The 6,292-nt window shown below is 61.0% G+C and overlaps 1 long non-coding RNA gene across 2 annotated transcripts; it reads left to right on the top strand.

The window, feature by feature from the left end:
- The first annotated feature begins 226 nt into the window (after positions 1-226).
- On the top strand, positions 227-5,991 carry LOC125912868 (uncharacterized). Of its 2 annotated transcripts, XR_007454856.1 has the most exons (4): positions 227-275; positions 3,373-4,513; positions 4,926-5,164; positions 5,473-5,991. It is a non-coding gene; the product is annotated as an uncharacterized LOC125912868 (long non-coding RNA). The 2 variants fall into 2 exon arrangements; XR_007454855.1 differs by having other exon boundaries at positions 3,373-5,164.
- Positions 5,992-6,292: the final 301 nt, after the last annotated feature.

The following is a 6,292-nucleotide window of genomic DNA, read 5'->3' as shown; positions in this document are numbered from 1 at the left end:
GCAGGTTCTGTTTAAATCACGATCAGCAGTTATCAGACTCGTTATTGGGCAGACCCACCACCCCTCCCCCCATGGCAGACCCACCTCCCTTCTCGAGGAAGGAAGCTGCGGGCTTCTGACTGCTCAGAGGCAGGACACTGATTGGCCACTCTCTCTAGCGGGCTGGGTCAGCGCGTGGGAGGAAGGCGCTGGACCCGCTCCCCCCTGCCCCGTCCCCTCCCCCTGTCCCGGCCAGGAGGCCACTCAGCTCTGTGGACCCAGCCGGTGAAGCCGGGGTGAGTACCCCTGGTTCTCCCCCTCACCCCCCCACCCCGTCTTTCCCCTCCCCCAGCGTGAGCTCACCACACCCGCGGGCGCATCCCCGTCCAGGTGCTTACAACCCCGGGGCTCTATCTCCTGCCAGACCCTGGGCCGAGATCCACATTGCGAGTCTGTGATGTGCCCAGCAGGTCCCAAGTGTTGGACATACAGAGCCGAGCTAGACAAGCCGCCCGCCTCCTGCCCCTTCCTGTCCCGGGGCTCAGCCTCTGCCATCTGGGGGCCACCACCTCCGCCCTTGAGTTCAACCCTTCAGCTTCCTGTCAGACCTGCTCCCCCCACACCGTTCTCATCCCCAAGTTGCCCCTGCGGCACCTGCTCACCCAAGTCAGAGACAATGGGGCACCCCTGCCCCCCTCACACCCCAGGGACCACCCATTTTTATGTCTTCAAACCTCTGGATTCCACCCCCCGCCGCACCGCCCAGCCCATCTCAGGCCCCGTCGTCATCTCTGGCCCAGATGTCCCCACTCCCTCCCCCTGGTCCCTCAGCCCCACCGCTGCCCCTCCGTCCATCCACTCCGCGACCCTGAGACCTGAGCGAGGGGGGCTCCCCTCACCCTCCTCCCGCGGCGCCTCTCCCGTCAGGACACAGGGGACAAGGTCTGGCGCCCGCACCCCCCAATTCCCTTCCTGACCGACCGGAGCCCGCGTGGACCCCATCCCTGGGTCTGCTGTCCCGAGGGTGAACCACGCGGCCTGTGTGCACACCGTCGAGAGCCGCGGAGTGCAGCCGTGTGTGGGGGTGCAGGGCTGGACCCGCCGGCCGGGGTGTCTGCGCGCTGCGGGTGAGACTGTGGAGGGAGGGGAGGGAGGGCTGGGTTGGGGGTCAGGGGCCCGTGGCCCCCGGGGTCAGCTTTCTCTGCTCCCCACATTCTAGTGCAGAGATCAAGAATTTGTTAGGTAGGAGGGTAAACTAATTTTATTTGACGGTTTGTTAGTTGATTTATAACTTCGATGTTCGGCCCACTGGTCTGGTTCTCGCTGGTTCTCTGGCTCCCGGCTGCTATGCACCGATACCCTGGCCTCCAGATAATGGTTATTCCACACAGGGCAGTCACACTGATCCCTGCCCAGCACTCTCCCTGCTTCCCAGGGCCTCAGGATGGCTTCTACATGCTGAGCCTGCTTCACACAACCTGTCGCCACGATCCTCCCCGCATCTCCATCATTCTCTTCATCTGGGCACCAAAATCACTCTGTGGAGACTACGCCACCTGTTTCCATGGCAATCAGAGCCCCCTGGCTGGGTTGAGCCCCACCCCTCCACCCCTCTACCCCCTCGCCCCGCTCTGGTCAGTGGGAAGGGACAGCCCGAGGGCCAGCTTTCCCATCCAGGGGATGTGCCCCTGTCCCAGAGGAGCAGGTAGGAGGTGGCCATCGTTACAGCCGGGCCTCAGGGGGAGTCAGCCGGGCTGTGAAATCCGTAACCAGGTGAGGATGTGTCAGGGTGGATACAGACCCAGGCGTCCACTGCCCTGCTTGGTGGTGGTGCAAATCAGGGAGGTTTTAGGACAGGGAGGTGGGTCCTTGTCCTTTCTCAACCTATGAGCTCCAACGCATCGTTCACATCATTCCCGCCACCCCCCCCCCCCCCCCCCTTCCTGCGCCCCCCCCCTCCTCGCCCCTCCACCGGGCTTGGTGGGCGCCCCCCGTGACCCCCCCCCCCCCCCCCCCCCGCTGCAGCCTCTGCCTAAACCTGAACCCCCACCCTGTGCCCTGGAGACTGTGCTACCTCGCTTTCCAGAGGGCCACCATCACTGAGAACTGGAGCTTTCACCCGCGACCCCCCACCCCACGTTCTCACCCCCCCCCCGCCCATCCAGCCCCGCCCCACCCCCCGTGACCCCCAGACTTTTGCAGGCCCCTTTCTGCTTTCTTTTTCTCCTGTCCCTTGTTGCCATCTCTCCAGCCAAGGCCCTGGTCCACGCCCCCACTGCGCGCTCCGGAGGGACCTCCCGGTCTCTGGGCTCCATGGTGACAAGTGCCAAGGAGAAAAATAAAGCAGAAAGGGGCCTTCAAAAGTCTGGGGGTCACGGGCAGTGTGAAGGGGGTCCAGGAAGGCCTCCCCAGGAAGCTGATGTTTTCCCAAAGCCTTGGAGGGGGTGGAGGGAGCCATGTGGGTATCTGAGGAAGGGCAGTCCAGGCGGAGGAAGCAATGAGTGCGAACGCCTTCGCCTTCGGGTCTGGAGGTAAATACAGGCTCCAGATTTCCTCATTACCCTCCCTCATAGTAGCTTCCTGTAATCAGGCAGGTGCTTGGCCCCCCCCCCCTCCCCTCCCCTCCCCTCTCCTCTCCTCTCCTCACCTCTCCTCTCCTCTTCTCTCTTCTCCTTCCCTCTTCTCCTGCCCTCCCCTCTCCTCTTCTCCCCTCCCCTCACCCCCCTTCCTTCCCTCTCTGGCCTGTCCCTTCTCCTCCCCTCTATTCCCCTCCCCTCCTCATTTCTTATCTCCTCCCCTCCCTCCCTTTCTTTTTCTTTCCTTCCCTTCTCCTCCCCTCCCCTCTGTCCTCTTTCCACCCCTTCTTTTCTCCTCTCTTCCCTTTCTCTCCCATCCCCTCCTACCTCTCTTATCCTCCCCTCCCCTCTCCTCCTCACCTCTTATCCTCCCCTCCCCTTCCCTCTTTCCCTTCTCCTTCCTTCTCCCCTCCCCTCATTTCCTCCCCTCTCATCTCCTCCCCTCCCTTTTCCTCCTCTTCTTAAACATGCTGCATAATCAGAACGAGTAATTACAGCCCCCATCTCTGGCTCATGCCTCCTCAACTCGGGCTTGAAGAAGGAACTGTTTCATATTTAATCAGTATTAGTTCTGGAACGCTCTCAGGGGACCAGGCTCACTTCAGGGCTGTGTAGTTTAATTCTCAGTGAGGCTAATTAGATCAGGAAAAGAGCCTGGGCTGAGGCAGGTCTGCTGTGGGGTCGCCCACTAAACAAGCAGAGGCGGAGCCCCTCCTGCACCCACCCCTGCCCGCACCCACCCCACCCTGCCCACCCCGTGGGGCTCCATCTCGGCCCCCAGGGGAGCGCAGGCCCAGATCCTTCTCTCATCTTCCAGGACTGACGAATCTCTGGAAGGAAGGGGAGCAGCTGATGTTCAGACTGGGAGGCAGCCGCCTCCGCTAGAGTCCCCCTCAGAAGCTTCCAGAGCCTCTACCGCAAGGCAGGTGGTGAGGGACAGGTGGGGGCACCCACGGAGACTTCAGCGCTACCCCTTCTCCTTGTGAGGACAGTGTCTTCCTCCTCCTTCTCTGCTCAGTTTAGCCCGATTTCCACTGTCACCTCAAAATTGTGACACCAGGTCACAGATGTCCCTGGGCACCAGTCAATTTACACACGGGATTGCAAGCCTCGGAGGAGAACCTGCCAGAGGGTGTCATTACCTCCATTCCTCAGATGAGGAAATCGAGGCTTGGAAGGGAAACCCGCTGGCTGGCCCCCTCCCACTGGGCTGTGGGGCCGGAGGACGGGAACAGAGGCAGCAAAGCCTGAGTCCTGGCTTCTGAGCTCACCGGCTGGGTGAGCCTGGGGCCCAGTAGTGTCGCCGAGCACCGACTTCCTCCTCCCTGATTTCATTCCAATCCCACAGCAATGCCACGGTCTGGTGGTTACATTGTGTCCATTTTTGCAGAGGCGGGGCCAAGGCTGGGGAGAGGAGGGGAGGGGAGGGGAGGGGAGAGCTTTGTTCATGTCTGAGCAGCTTGGGCTTAGTGGTGTGGGGGCCTGGCCAGTGTGCCTGGCACTGTTCTCCCCTGGGCCCATCTGCCTGCACTGTGCCCACTCAGTTGAGGGGAGCAGCCTGCCCTCCCCGGAGCTCCCCAGGGCAGATGGGTTTGCTCAGGGATAAGGCGCACCCTGTCATCAAACTCAGAGGTCAGGCCACCCGCACACATGAACTCCTATAACGTGCCGCCGTGTCGCAGACATGATGCCCTTCCTCCGTTGCCTCCTTTTCCCTCCTTTTCTGCCGAGGTGCACAGAACGGGAGCGGCTTCGTGCGTTCTAGCAGCAAACTGCCTGGGACGGACTCCCGGCTGGGCCACGCACCTGCCCGTGCTGTGTGCTGGGAAGTAGACACTGACGGTCCGAGCCGCATCGAAGTGTGGAGAGGCTGGAACCGGAGAGGACACGTGACGCGCTCAGACCAGGGCTGCGAAAACAGCGACCATTCGTCACACAACAGCTGCCTCCTTATTTTGGTTTGGTTTGATCTCTGGGGTCCCCTGTGGAGGGCAGGCAAGCCCCCAAGGCCTTGGCCCCAGTTCCTGCACGGTGCACTGTGGGGGACGTGGCCTTGGTCTGGGAGTCAGGCGACTACCTCTAGGACAGCTGTGATGATCAAATATGTCCCCACCTGGGCTCCACACATAGTTCCTGTGGGTCCTTAGGCACGTTCTTCTCTCTGTGACCCTGACTCTTCGTCTTTCCACGGGAAAGCTGGAACGGAGAGGCCATCTCCAGGCTCCCCGCCGCCTCTAAGACCCCAGTGTACCAAGATCAGACTGAGCCCCCACCCACAGAGGAAGAAGAAAGCAGCAGGAAGAGAATCCACCCAGAAAAGAGGGGGCAGGGAATCCAACTCGTTATGCTACTGCTCTTTATCGTCCCCAGGTCACCCAACCCGGGGAGTGACCTTGATTCCAAAGCCCGTGTTCTTGACCGCTTCACCATGAACGCTACTGAACTTGGCTGTGAGCTTGGGCCTTCCGGATCCTATTTTCCAGAGGACAGAAACGAAGCCCAGGGGGGCAAGGTCACACAGCTACTGAGGGGTGCAGCCGGACTCCCACCATGTTGCCTTGACCCCCAATTCCAGATCCTTCCCCCCAGAGCCCTCTGCCTCACTTAATGTAAGCCAGCTGATATCTCCAGGTTGGGGTGGGGTGCGGTGGGTGTCTCATTAGCTACCTCCTGCCCCACCCCCATGGCTGTCCCAAGTGCCCACCCTCTTGGCAGGTGCCCATAGGCACGATGGGGCTCCCCTCTCCCAACATGAGTTTCCTCTCTCTCCTTCGGTCCTCATGCACCACATGCGCCATGTTCCCTGGCGAGGGGGGCGCTGGGAGGCGGGGTCTGCGAAGGCCACCCGTGTCCCCGGCTGCTGTTCCTACAGCCTGTGCTGCCAGGAGGTCTCACTGGCTTGCTCACTTTTTCTCAGCAGCTTTACTGATCCTTCTGTGCCTGGCCCTGGGCTGACCACGTGGCATCTAGAAATGACGGGCCGTGCCCCCTGCCTTGTCCCGCGGAGACTGCGATGATGACGTCACCATGGTATACCGCGGGAAGGCCCCGGTTCTGCGTGGATGGGGACTGGGTGGAAGGGGAGTGTCTTCTCCCTCAGATGCTCCGCTCCAGCCACAGCGCCAGGATCTCCGAGCTCTTGAGGGCCTCTGAGGAGGTTTAAGATCCGGAGAGAGTCATGCGGTTAAAATACGAACAGGAAATTGCGCCGCTGAAATTGATACGTACTGGGGAGTCTGGGTGGCTCAGTCGGTTGAGCGTCCGACTCTGGATGTCGGCTCAGGTCGTGGTCTCCTGGTTCGTGGGATCAAGCCCCGGGTCAGGCTCCGTGCTGACAGGGCAGAGCCTGCGTGGGATTCTCTCTCTCCCTCTCTCTTCCCTCCTTCGCATGCGCACCCTCTCTCTCTCTCTCCAAATAAATACCCTTAAAACGCAAAAAGAAATCGATACGTGTCAAAGAGTCACTTTCTGCTCTACTTGGCTCTCACATGTTACACATACATTGATTCGATGTGGGATCTGATCTAATATGTGTGATCTCATAGAAGACGGATCCTCCAAAGGTAAGAAGGTCTGCGGCTGGAAAGGTCGTAAGAGTGCGATGGCTGGGGGCGGGTGGGGAGGACAGAGACCTCGCGGAGGAGGGCCGCGTGGCTGGAAGGCTGCGGGGGCTTCTCCAGCAGAGAGCAGGGCACTCCCGGCAGGGGGAACAGCATGTGCAAAGGAGCAGCGCCTGG

The sequence above is a fragment of the Panthera uncia genome (assembly GCF_023721935.1).
Source record: "Panthera uncia isolate 11264 chromosome C1 unlocalized genomic scaffold, Puncia_PCG_1.0 HiC_scaffold_4, whole genome shotgun sequence".
Taxonomy (NCBI): domain Eukaryota; kingdom Metazoa; phylum Chordata; class Mammalia; order Carnivora; family Felidae; genus Panthera; species Panthera uncia.
Note: the sequence above shows the minus strand (reverse complement) of the source record. Positions and strands in the feature narration are given on the sequence as shown.